We start from the raw sequence: 14,406 nt of genomic DNA on the forward strand, positions 1-14,406 counted from the left end.
ACAAAATCGAAAGAGTCCAATCCACAAACTGTAAACCCAGAAATTCGGTACCATCCTCCGACAGTGTCATGGGTTAGAGAGAGACCATTTGAATGTGGGATCTTCCCTCTGGAGCAACGGACGAGAGAGAGACAGTCACACACAGACACCTTCCTCCAGCAGCAGTGAATGAGAGGCTGATAGATGGTGTTGAACACTCGCTTGCCTTGTGCACTCAGCTTGGTGTTTCAATCTTTCTCGACACTTTAATTGGTGAGATCGGCGAGAAATAGAGTTGATCATGGGCTCGCACCCTGTCTCTAAGCTTCTTGGCCTCAAGGCCACTCATCTCCTGGAACTTTCTCAGTAAGGTGCCAGATCACTCAATTGGCCCGTAATAGGCATTCTGTTAGTCTCATGAGACCATGGATTTGCGCCTTGGAAGGTTTCCAGGGCGCAGGCCTGGGCAATGTTGTATGGAAAACCTGCAGTTGCCCATGCTGCAAGTCTCCCTTCTCCACGCCACCGATCTTCTCCAAGGGAAGGGCATTAGGACCCATACAGCTTGGCACCGATGTCGTCACAAAGCAATGTGTGATTAAATGCTTTGCTCAAGGACACACACACTGCCTCAGCCAAGGCTCGAACTAGTGGCCTTCAAATCACTAGATGGATACCTTAACCACTTGGCCACGCGCCAGCACGCAAATTGGCCCGTCAATACACCATTAAACTGTATATCACAGGATTCAACAGTACCAGAATCATTTTAAAACAAAAAGACTACTTAAAAGAAGTGAAAAAAATAGTTTTGTGGACCATCTAGAACGTGTCACCCGAGGTAACAGTGTTCACTTGCACCATCTTGACCAGACTGCAAAGTTATTCATCTCTTCCTACCACAAAAAAAGTAGCCTTAACCGTTCTATTTCACTCCTGCAGGTAAAACTGTTCCTCAAGGCTCTCAAAGGCTACTTCCCCTTTCAATCTTTTTCCTTGAGTTTTTAATCTAAGATTTTTTTTATGTCTGTGCCTGCTGAATTTCACCCTTTATCTTTCACAATCCTTCAACCTCATCAGTTTAGGAGAAAGACTTTTGGTTTTCTTTTCATAGTTTTCCAAGAAACACTGAGGTCTTGTTTCAGGACATGTCTTTTTGTACTATTCCTTGGTAACTTTTGCTCTAAATAAAATTTTACACCTCAATGAGAATATGTCAACTCATCCATGACTTTATAAGCTGGAGTATAGAAAGTTCAGTTTACTGCGACCTTAGTTTGCAACTTGTAGGTCATTTATTTTCACCATAAGCCTATGATTCTATTTATAATTTGCTGACACATGCTTCAAGGTTCATTTCAAACAAATCGAGTCAAACAGTCCCATGTATCAAATAAAGAAGGTAATTAAGCTCCTTCGTTCATATTAACCATTTAAATGGAAAGATGGTAGTTTAGGAAAATGAGTAAAAAGCAAAATAATTCAGATTCAAGTTTATGGTTGTTAAAGGCATTCACGCAATGAGCATTAATGCCATGAAAGTTAGCTTCACATGACAGTAGCACAGTACATTACAAGAGGACAGACTCAAGTTAACATACATTTCGATTAACACAAATTACACATAATTGGCACATGCAATGCTGATATTTCATAAAAGTGTGAGATTTTAGATTATTTTTACATGTGTGAATTTAAAACTGCCTTATCCCCTCAATGTCCCATTGACTTTGCCAGCCTAATACCTGTTTGCTGTTCTGCAGTACAATCACAGTTTATTAAAACTGAACAGTGAGGAAGAAGATCTACTAAACCCAGACATTACAAAATACCCAAATTGTTTTGTGCATAAAATATCTAATGAGTCCCTCAGTAACCGAATACCTACAATTTAAAAAAAAGTTGGAACAGGAAAATTATAAGAAAACAGTTTTTGCCCCTTTGGTTCCACGTGTTTTTCTTTGCAGTAGTTTTAATTCTATGCAATCAACATTTGAAGGATGTGTGAAAAAAATTGTATGGTTTTACATAACTCTTGGGAAGAAAGATTCCTTTAATAATTTGGGCTTCAGTATCTGGAAATATTTTATAAACAAAATTAAAATAAAATATTTTATTTTGTTGGGGAAAAACTTGTGGCTGGCATGGAGTACAAGTGATGTGAATTTCTGTTGAGGATACATCTAAAGAGTATAAAATTATCCCTTGTTATAGTATCTAACTGGACAAATTCTACTGGCATTTTTAATAAATTGAAAAATACTATTTGGTTTATTAATAGACTTCTATAACAAACAGAACCTGTTATTGAAGTCAATCCGAACTCCTATCCACATTAATGCTGTAGTCCAAAGATAAAGTTTGCTGCTTCTCAGTGATAGCAGGGGTAAAATTGCATAGTCCTGGAAAATAGTTTATAGAAAATAGTTTATTGAACTACAGTTTGTGATTAGCTTGGGTCTGCCTGACTCAGTCCAGTTAGAGAACCAAATATATCCTGACAGCTAATTGCCACATTCAGCATCAAGTCAGAGCTAACCACACTGTCAGTTATCTTAGTGCATCAGCAGGTGGCCCAGATAAGATAAATAGCAAATATCTGGTTGATATGCTTAAAATTAGATTGCATCTCCTAAAGGAAAAGTGCATTGCTGCTGCAACATGTAGGAGAAGTCATTGTGGAAGTGATTGCAATTTGGCGGAGGAATGGCACAGCGGTGAAGCTTTGGTGGTGGAGATGGAGACTATCCTCTTTCTGCTGGGTCTCAGTAGGCCTTTCCATCTAAGGCACTCAACAGCAACTGGGGGAATTAGAATTCAACCCAGAGTTCCTGGATGAAATTTCCCTAACTGAACATATTCACAGGCATGAAGCTGGTAGTGAATACGTATTCCAAATGTTATATTGTGTTAACCCTTTAGTAAGCTTAAATATTCATCAGCTGCTGGTGGTGTAAGCAGGCACCTCATATTTTCCCCCACCTCCTCCAACCACCCTAGCAAATTACAATTCTATTGCCCTTTGTCTAAAGGGTAAAAGCACAAGAGCTACAACTAAAGCAGATTGTGATAGGTGAAAGTGGAGGAGAAGACTCTCTCAATTTGATATTCACAGATATCTAGTCAAGTATAAACAGAATGTGTACTGTAGAATCTAGTGTTGATGTAGAGATTTGCCAAGCGTAAGTGGTCCTCAGCCATGGTCAGGGGAAAGGATAGCCTAGTTGCCAGCTGTCTTCAGCGTGAAATTGCACACTGATTCTGCTATAATGGATCCAAAAAAGGACATGGGAAGGAAGATCACAAGAGAAAGCTGATGAGTATATGCCACGAGCATTAGCAGGACTACCGAAAAACCAGCATACAGTGTCATTAAGTACAGAAGAGTCTTGTACCAAACTTGCAAAATCCACAACTTCATTAGCACAATTAAGGACCCAGTGCTCATGCAGATTCTCATGTCTGAACTTTCATTGTAGTACAAGATGAAGCCACCCAACTTGTTTCTGTGTTGGAAGTTTATCAGGCTGATTAATTTGTGCTGATACAGTAGTATTTCTGTGTTATATTGGCTGTCCTGTTGTACATACTGTTTATTATAAATTACTATAAATTGCACATTTAGATGGAGATGTAACGTAAAGATTTTCACTGCTCATGTACATGAAGGATGTAAGTAATAAAGTCATTTCAATTAAATTCAATTCATACTTCTCCCACATAAGTGCTTCTTCTTGTTTTACAAGTACTGCTTTCGCAGCTATGAATACCATATTCAAAACAACTCTCTAGATGTTCTTCTACGCAGCAAGCTGTTTTTCAACTCACTATTGGATTGTTAAGACATAACCACAGAAGGGTAACAGGAGTTCTATGGAGAACAGATCTACTATCCTATCTCAAGAGTTCCCATTACTGCCACTTTCTTCAACCGGCTGTTACCTATTAAGCAGCCAGGCCAGACTTACCATTTGGAAAAGATGTAGTTGAGTGTTTGGTCTTCCAGGAATGTTCAAGATAATTTTGCAAGACTCTCTTCAGCTCCATTGTATGTGACCAGCTTTTTACTAGTTGTTATGTAGCCAGTGGGAGAGCACTATACCAAAGCACCACTGGTAAAGATATATAGAAGATGGGCATTCTTTGATGTTTGTAAAGTATCTGGCTAACTTTAAAGTACAACTTGATCAGTTCTCTGAGGACAATGCAATTGTCGGTGAAAGGTCAGAGTGGCTGAGCATGTTTAGTGAGGGTTTAAAAAAAACATTTGGCTCCTGGGTTCTGTTTTTACAGGTGTCCATAAGTCAATTTTGTCCCTAAGTTGGAAGCTACAAAATAATCACTCAATGTTGTAACCATAATGTAATGAATAATACCTAAATACATAAGACTGATAAGAAAGAATAATTTCTAAAGAGTGAGAGAGAGAGAAAATGAACTAGTTCTTCTGTCAGTAAGATTGAACATATGCAGATAATACTTTTGAATTTAATATGTTGTTCTTAGGGATATCTTTTTGTTTGACATTACAAACCATTAATTCATCATCTGAGAAAGGTTGTTAAGTGTAATTAGGTAATTTCCTTGCCCATGATGGACCTGAGACCTTGGAGACTTAATTGGTCTTGAGTCAGTGTTGAGAACTTCCAGGCTTTCCCTCTTCCACCTGAATACACTAGATTGGAAAAGTAGGCTAGATGGAGGGACGGTAGAGCAGAATTGGATGAAATTCTTACAAGAAGTAAGGGAAGTGCAGGAAAAATATATCCTAGAAAAAAGAAAATCATGAATGGAAAAATGGCACAAATGTGGCTAACGAGAGAGGTTAAGGCTAAAATAAAAGCAAAAGAGACGGCGTACAAGGAAGCAAAAATTAGTGGGGAAACTGAGGACTGGATGACTTTTAAAAACTTATCAGAAGGAAACTAAGAAAGTCATTAGGAAAGAAAAGATGAATTATGAAAGGAAGTTGGCAATTAACATAAAAAAGGATACTAAGAGTTTTTAATATATGAAGAGTAAAAGAGTGACACGGGTAGATATAGGACTGATTGAAAATGATGCTGGAGAAATTATAATGGGTAAAAAAGAGATGGTAGAGGAACTAAATGAGTATTTTACATCAGTCTTCACAGTGGAAGACATTAGCAAAATACCTGATAGCCAGAGGTCTCAGGGAATAGAATTAGGTACAGTCACGCTTACTAGAGAGAAAGTGCTTGGGAAGCTAAGTGGACTAAGGATAGATAAGTCTCACAGACTGGATGAGGTGCACCCACGGGTTCTGAAGGAGGTGGCTTTGGAGATTGTGAAGGCATTAGAAATGATCTTCCAGGAATCAATAGACTCTGGCATGGTTCCAGAGGACTGGAAGGTCACAAATGTATTTCCACTGTTTCAGAAAGGAGGGAGGCAGCAAAAGGAAAATTAAAGGCCTATTAGTCTGACATCAGTAGTTGGAAAGTTATTGGAGTTGATCCTCAAGGACGAAGTTACGAAATACCTCGAGGTTCATGACAAGATAGGCCCAAGCCAGCATGGTTTCATGAAGGGAAGATCCTGCCTCATCAACCTATTGGAATTTTTTGAGGTAATCTCAAATAAGATTGATAAGGAAGAGGCTGTGGATGTTGTGTATTTGAATTTTCAAAAGGCCTTTGATAAGGTGCCGCAAAAGAGGCTGCTTAATAAGATTAGAGCCCATGGAATTACAGGAAAGATATTGGAATGGGTGGAGCTGATTGGCTGATAGGCAGAAAGCAAAAGGTGGGAATAAAGGGATCCTATTCTGATTGGTTGTCGGTTACTAGTGGTGTTCCGCAGGGGTCGGTGTTGAGGCCGCTTCTTTTTACAATGTATATTGATGATTTAGATTATGGATTAAATGGTTTTGTGGCTAAGTTTGCAGATGACACCAAGATTGGTGGAGGAGCAGGAAGTGTTGAAGAAACAGAAAGGTTGCAGAGAGACTTGGTCAGTTTAGGAGAGTGGGCAAAGAAATGGCAGATGAGATACAATGTTGAGAAATGTACGGTTGTACATTTTGGAAGGAGAAATAATCGGGCAGATTATTATTTAGATGGGGAGAAAATTCAGAAATCAGAAGTTCAAAGGGACTTGGGGGTCCTCGTGAAGGATACCCTAAAGGTTGACCACCAAGTTGGATCAGCAGTAAGGAAAGCGAATGCTGTGTTGGCATTCATTTCAAGAGGAATAATGTACAAGGGTAAGGAGGTGTTGATGAGGCTCAATGGGGCACTGGTGAGACCTCATTTGGAATACTGTATGCAGTTTTGGGCCCCCTATCTTAGAAGGGATATTCTGATGTTGGAGGAAGTTCAGAGAAGATTTACAAGGATGATTGCTGGAATACAGGGGCTAACATATGAGGAGCGTTTGTCAGCTCTTGAACTGTATTCATTAGAGTATAGAAGAATGAGAGGGGATCTCATAGAAACATTTCAGATGTTGAAAGAGTTGGACAGAGTAGATGTGGAAAGCCTGTTTCCCTTGGTGGGTGAGTCCATGACAAGAGGCCACAGTCTTAGAATTAGAGGGTACCCATTTAAAACAGAGATGAGGAGAAATTTTTTTAGCCAGAGGGTCGTGGATTTATGGAATTCATTGCCACATACAGCTGTGGAGGCCCGATCATTGAGGGTGTTTAAGGAGGAGATTGATAGGTATCTAATTAGTCAGGGTATCAAGGGATATGGGGAAAAAGCTGGAAATTGGAACTTGATGGGAGAATAGTTTAGCTCATGGTGGAGTGGTGGGGCAGACTCGATGGACCGAATGGCCTACTTCTGCTCCTTTGTCTTGTGATCTTGTAGATTTCATGTAGGTCCATCCTACCAGAACACCAGCATGTATTCAGAGATTCTGATGGATGAAAATGGCATATAATCATACAACCTAAATCATAAGTGACACACTATGTTAGGCTTTTGCTTGACTGGGGTATGTAATGGCTCTCCCAATTTAGACTTTGGTCCCCAGATTTTTCTGGTCAGAACTTTGAAAAGTGGTGGTGTGACTTTACCATATCCAGATTTGATACCTATTTTGATGCTTGGTGTTTTGTTTGGCCAGGTAAGATGGGATAAGTTGATGGGTAAGATGGGTAGGTACGTTATGTGTTTATTAGCACTATATAATCTTTTGATTAGGTCAGAATATCTTGATTGGCAAGGGCTTTGTTATTTCTCGTCCTTTCTTCCTAACATCAGCAATTCAACCAGTCCATCAATTCCTCCTATGCCAGCAGTTCTCAATCTGGGGTCTACAGACCCCTTGGTTAATAGTAAGGGTCCATGGGGTAAAAAAAGGTTGGGAACCCCTGTCCTATACCATTGCTCTTTGAATAACTCATGGTAGTATTTGAAACCTTGTGATTGCTGGGCTTTTTGGAGTGGCTCATGCAGTAAAGTTGTTGCTTGAGCACACAATGGTCTTACTCTATAGGGTTGTGAGCAGACAGCATTGCATTAGATATGTTTGATTTGCACATCAGAATTTAGGGTTATGAAGTGTTAGTCCTTGTCATCAGTAGCTTTATTTTGTTAATATGTAGTTTAAAATACAGATGGCACACCTGTGTATGTAAGTTGAAGGCATCATGAATGCTACTGGAATACTAGACATTAACTTGAATGATGCACAGGTAATTTCTATGTAACAGTTGGATATTATGAGACTAGAATCCCTTCAATTTGCCATATGCAAGTGACATGAGTGTGGTCAGTACGTCCTGCAACTTTGGAAAGTGTTCAAAAATAGCATAGACTTTTTTCCATAACTCTCTGATGATTTAGAGTGCTGAATATTAAGCTTCCTTGGAATAAAGAATATCTGTGACTTATACAGAATTGTAGGGCAGATTTTGAAATGTTGCAGAAGTTTGCAGCTCCAACTTAGAACAAGCCATATGTGTAGAAGTTGTAGATTGTGTAGATGGTGACTGTAATGGTCTTTGATTATGCAACTGTTCTCTGAAGTAGGTTTGTAATTGTGTTGGACATATCCCTGAAGATGCCATTAAACAGTTACAGCTGGCTTGTATGATTCTTTGCTGAGGTGTACATTGAATTTCTCCCTGGAAATCCTTGATGGATATGGTTCTCAATTGAACTCTTCCAGCATATCTCTATTAACTCACTATGAGTGAATATCCACTTAAGATCAGTTGACATGAAATAAATGCAATGAAAAAAGTCAACAACTAATCTGTATGTACTGAGTGTTTCTGAGAAATAAAGCAGGTTAAGGCATGATCTATCCAGTTTCTGAATGCTTGATCCTCCGTACATGTTAAATGTTGCATTAGTGGTGACACTAAACTCCAGTATTCAGTTTTATTTATTTATTTATCTTGTGTACATCAAAACATACAGAAAAATGTGTCACTTGCATTAACAACCAGCATAGCCTAAAGATATGCAGGGAGATGGCCTGCAAGTGTCTCCACACCAGCATGTATGGCAAGGGAGGCAATAGATCACTGTTACATACAGGTTGAAATCTGCCTCCTCGAGGTATTTCTAATGGACAATAAAATTGCAATCACTAGTTTTCTTTCTAATAACAGGCTACAAGTGTGCACTTACGTGCAAATTAGCACCCAGAATGCCCGAACAATATTCATTTTGTGGCCCTGCACTGTTCATGATAAACCTGACTAACCCTGTCACTTATCCTCTTACAGATGTGCATGATAGGAAGTGACAGCAAGTGACTGACTGGTTTAATATTCCTTGGGTTTTGTCAATAAGACTGTGGAAAATCTGAGCATGGTTTATTGGTAAAGGTATTTTCAACAATTCAGCTTTCAGTTTACATACGACTTAACTGACCACACATGAGGGAATGGAATTCATCCAACACTTCTAAAAATGAGAAACCCCAAAAGTAACTAATTTAATACTTATAATTTCTGATTTTGTGTTTCTTTTTGGAATCTTCTGAAGATTAGTATAATGTCAGAAAAATTCTCAAGTTGACCTTTATTTTAATATTTTTGAGAAATTTTGTAAAAGTTGTACCATTGCTCATGATGATTAAAATCTTTATTACACGGGTTTTGGAGGTTAGTTGAGGTATCAGCCTTGTCTATTTAGAACTTGGGTGTTACATAATAAAGTGTTCTTCCATGCAAAGTCACAATAAGTCTCATTCGCTCCCTCCAAAAACAGTGGAATGTTGCAAATTAAATTTTCAGTTTATCAAAGGAACATTAAGTCAGGTAAGTAGAGTTGAGGTATAGATCAGCCTTGACCTAACTGAATGGCAAAGCAGATTTGAGAACCTGAATGGTCATCTCTTGTTCTCATATATGTAGATCAATGAACGACGAGCAAAGTGTTGATCCATTATTCGACTCTGGGTTTAACTTGTAACACTAACATATATGTAAGTAGAGTTTGTGGTATTCAAAATGAATTCTGGGCTTTCTTGAGACCTGCTAAAATGAAAGTTATGCAGTATGTGATTACTATAAAAAGTTTATAGTTAGCAAGCTGATTTCCTCTGGCTTGTCTAGGTTTTTTTGCCATGCGGGAAATAGCATCTTTCAGGGCAGTAATCATAGAACGGTCAGATTATGAGTAAACTGTAGCACAGGAAAACCTAAAATCTTATACATATTTTATACTTTTGAAAGAGCCGTGTTGATAGAGATGAAGGAAGGTTTAAATGGATTGGAGCAGGTTATTTGGTAACAATTCAGAAGTCAAACAATAGCTTTAATGGAATAATGATGAAAAAAACAAATAAATCTATAACAAAGTTCACAAATTCATTATAAATCTCTGTGGATTAATTGAATGAAATAACAGAGATTGAAGATAAAATATATAACCTGCTGGAAGAAAGATAAGGCTCATTGCAGTGAATACAATGTATGTGAGTTAAGAGAAACCAACTCTGGCCACAGAGGCAAAAATACAATATATTTCTATTTCACAACAAGGTAGTATGATTTTGAAACCGACAATTAGCACGTACTAGAAAACAACTAATAATTAGTTACTCCAAGTGTTGTAAATCAAATGCCTGCCCCATAAAAGAAATGAATAGGCAAAAGTCATCATTGATAGAGGAGATGGAAAACCCCATGCCAAAGGGGCTTTAAACTGAAATTCCAGATTTGATAGCATCTTGTATTTATATGGCACCTTGCATAATCTCTCAACACGTCACAACATTTTACAACTATTTCAGAAGTGTATTACTACTGTGGGAGATGTAAGTGTACAGCAACTTCCCACAAACATCAAATGATGGTGAGTGAATAATCAACTTTTAGTGGTGATGCCAGAGAGATAAATATTGTCCAAAATACCAGGAATAACTTGCTTGTTTGAAATAGTGCAGAGAGATCCTTTATGTCATCTGAGGGAACTAGTAAGGCCTCAGCTTAATGTCAAACCCTAAAGATAGCCCCTGTGACTGCCCAGTACATGATAAATGTCAGTCCATATGTACATATTTAAATACTGTATTAGAGTTGGACCTGAACCTGTAGCCTCAAACTCTGAGACAAAAGAGCTGCAAACAAATATGTTTGTAGTTGCAATGTATCAAACCCAGGAACAACAAAAAAAATCCTGGTAGTACCAAAGGCTCTTGGCAATGTGTTGAATAGTCCTTTGCTTTTCTTACTGCACAACATTAATTGCAAGACACAGAGTCAGTTTACTACTCTGCAGTAGCGTAAATAGGATTTAAACCAGTGTGGTGCCTGAGTTGGCAGAGAAAGGATAAATTAAGAATAAAACATTATCCATTTGGTTACTTTTAATGTTAGGATTTTCTTTACCTGTTGAAATTTAAAATAGATAATTTAAAATATGCATTCATATAATAATGCATTTTTTCCATTCCATCAAAACCAAATTACATTGAACTTTTTTTTTTTGGTTAACTCTTGTGTTGCAGCTGGTAGTACTACAGCCTCTCATTTCTCTGGAGATCAGCTGCAGAAAGTAATCCTGACCTCCAGTGTGCCCTGTTTATACATTTTCTCAGTACTGGACTGAGTTTCTTCCTGTCCTCATAACTCTTAACATATCCCCGACTTCAGAGTGTCAGTGCGTTAATTGACCACTACACCTTAATGCATGGGTGACTAGTAGAATCTAGAAGGCGGGATATTGTTGGTGGAAATATGGGGAGAATAAAATTGAATTCATGAAGGGTTGCTGTAAAATGACTACCTGATAATCCATGCAGACTTCATGGGTTTCAGTCCCTGATCCCCTGAAACAATATATCTGTGACTTTAAGTGCACATTTCAGTTTTGCTGCCATGTTGAAATTCCATAAAGGATTTCACCCAACTCATATGACTCATCTATCCTTTGTTAAAGATCCATATTTTTTATTTTGTTTTTCTAGATCTTTACTCCTTGCCAATGAAATCAATAGAATACTTTTTTGGGACAGCTACTGTTAATGTGTTCATCTAGATGAGCAACCAAAGGCAATTTTTAAAAATATAAAATATGAACACAGAGTCAAGATTATGACAGTTTATTTGCAATTTAAAACCACACCAATAAGAAATGTTTCATGACTGGTTAGGAAGATTTAAAAAAACATATAGATTTAAGTCTGCTGGATTAGACAGTGAAGGTGACAGTGAATTTGACATGGCTTGTAGTCTGTGATTTATCAGAAAAAAAGTATTATTGAATCTGAAAATGAAATTAAATATATATCAAACAACAGGAATTCTGCAGATGCTGGAAATTCAAGCAACACACATCAAAGTTGCTGGTGAACGCAGCAGGCCAAGCAGCATCTGTAGGAAGAGGTGCAGTCGACGTTTCAGGCCGAGACCCTTCGTCAGGACTAACTGAAGGAAGAGTGAGTAAGGGATTTGAAAGTTGGAGGGGGAGGGGGAGATCCAAAATGATAGGAGAAGACAGGAGGGGGAGGGATAGAGCCAAGAGCTGGACAGGTGATTGGCAAAAGGGGATACGAGAGGATCATGGGACTCTCACAGCTATCTGGACTATTCCTCTTCTCACTCTGTTTCTTGCAAAAGCGCCATCCCCTTCTCGCAATTCCTCCATCTCCGCCGCATCTGCTCTCAGGATGAGGCTTTTCATTCTAGGACGAGGAAGATGTCTTCCTTTTTTAAAGAAAGGGGCTTCCCTTCCTCCACTATCAACTCTGCTCTTAAACGCATCTCCCCCATTTCACGTACATCTGCTCTCACTCCATCCTCCTGCCACCCCACTAGGAATAGGGTTCCCCTGGTCCTCACCTACCACCCCACCAGCCTCCGGGTCCAACATATTATTCTCCGTAACTTCCGCCACCTCCAGCGGGATCCCACCACTAAGCACATCTTTCCCTCCCCCCCTCTCTCTGCATTCCGCAGGGATCGCTCCCTACACAACTCCCTTGTCCATTCGTCCCCCCCATCCCTCCCCACTGATCTCCCTCCTGGCACTTATCCATGTAAGCGGAACAAGTGCTACACATGCCCTTACACTTCCTCCCTTACCACCATTCAGGGCCCCAAACAGTCCTTCCAGGTGAGGCAACACTTCACCTGTGAGTCGACTGGGGTGATATACTGCGTCCGGTGCTCCCGATGTGGCCTTCTATATATTGGCGAGACCCGACGCAGACTGGGAGACCGCTTTGCTGTACATCTACGCTCTGTCCGCCAGAGAAAGCAGGAGCTCCCAGTGGCCACACATTTTAATTCCACATCCCATTCCCATTCTGACATGTCTATCCACGGCCTCCTCTACTGTAAAGATGAAGCCACACTCAGGTTGGAGGAACAACACCTTATATTCCGTCTGGGTAGCCTCCAACCTGATGGCACGAACGTCGACTTCTCTAACTTCCGCTAAGGCCCCACCTCCCCCTCGTACCCCATCTGTTACTTATTTTTATGCACACATTCTTTCTCTCACTCTCCTTTTTCTCCCTCTGTCCCTCTGAATATACCTCTTGCCCATCCTCTGGGTCCCCCCCCACCCTCCTTTTCTTTCTCCCCGGGCCTCCTGTCCCATGATCCTCTCGTATCCCCTTTGCCAATCACCTGTCCAGCTCTTGGCTCCATCCCTCCCCCTCCTGTCTTCTCCTATCATTTTGGATCTCCCTCTCCCCCTCCCCCTCCAACTTTCAAATCCCTTACTCACTCTTCCTTCAGTTAGTCCTGACGAAGGGTCTCGGCCCGAAATGTCGACTGTACCTCTTCCTAGAGATGCTGCCTGGCCTGCTGCGTTCACCAGCAACTTTGATGTGTGTTGCTTAAATATATATCAAACATATTTGTATTGGGGAAATAACATAAAATGCAGGAAGTCAAAAGCAAACAATTTATTTTCAGAGGATGTTTTGGAGTATGTTCTTCCAGGAGAAAAAAAATACCAGTTTTCTTCAATTTTTTTCCAATGCATTTTTTCACTGTTTTTGCATTACCTTTCCTCTGAGGCAGAAAAGAAATCTATTACCTTCATTGAAAACTCCTCCCTCTTCCATTTGAATTGAATTAATATTTATGCCTTGGTAAAAGGTCCTGAATATTATTTGCAGAAGGTCACAAATCAGTTATAACTACATCCATTTGAACTTGTGAATTTCCTTTATAAAGAATTTAAAAATACAGTATACCATTTAGCACTTGTTTAACTATTGTCTGCTTTAGGCTAACAATGATGTCTCATTTGAGAGTATGATTTACTGCAAGGAGTTCTGTCAGGTTTGTGGGGTTGTTTCCAGATCAGGAGAGACTTCACTTCCAGGCTGGTAGCTATGGTTAGGGTAACAAGGAAGACAGTTTTATCTCTTGCACATCAAGAAAGCAATTTAATTATATTAATCACATTAAAAAGTCATAACAAAAAAGAGTACATCGCTTATTTTTCAAGCAGAAAGGGATTCTATGTGGATAGTATATAAAAGAGTCATGAATTTGCTCAAGGAACTAAGTTTCCATAATCATCTAAGCATATGAGTAACAATGAAAGAAAATTCTGTTTTGATTTGCATTTTGTTTCTTTTACATTACATAGCCTGGAGAGCCAACAATATTTCTCTTAGGTGTTTCTGAAGTTTTGGCTGCAGTTATATATATTTTTAGAAATTATAATAAACTTATTTATTGACTATCCAAAATCTACTTCCTAATATTTTAGTCTGAAAACAATATTAATATGTACTGTAACTGATTAATCAATAAGAAAAGTGGTTATTTAAAAACTGCAGCAACATTTCTGACCAAAGGCAAATATACCTCTTGGTGATTACACAGAACACCACTGATTGTGGATTAGTATTTTGTTTTTCTTACCAAATAACAATGATTAATGATGAACGTTTGTGATTAGAATAGAACTTGGAATATTAGGATTGAAATTTTCACCACCTTTCAAGTTAGCAGATTGAATAGAACTGACCTGCTTT

At 39.0% G+C, this 14,406-nt stretch overlaps 1 protein-coding gene across 5 annotated transcripts in view; it reads left to right on the top strand.

Moving 5' to 3' along the window:
* rfx1a (regulatory factor X, 1a (influences HLA class II expression)) overlaps positions 1-14,406 on the top strand; it is a 220,522-nt gene that overhangs the window by 130,265 nt on the left and 75,851 nt on the right. The window lies entirely within an intron of this gene.

This window comes from Mobula birostris, chromosome 32, assembly GCF_030028105.1.
Source record: "Mobula birostris isolate sMobBir1 chromosome 32, sMobBir1.hap1, whole genome shotgun sequence".
NCBI classification, from domain to species: Eukaryota; Metazoa; Chordata; class Chondrichthyes; order Myliobatiformes; family Myliobatidae; genus Mobula; species Mobula birostris.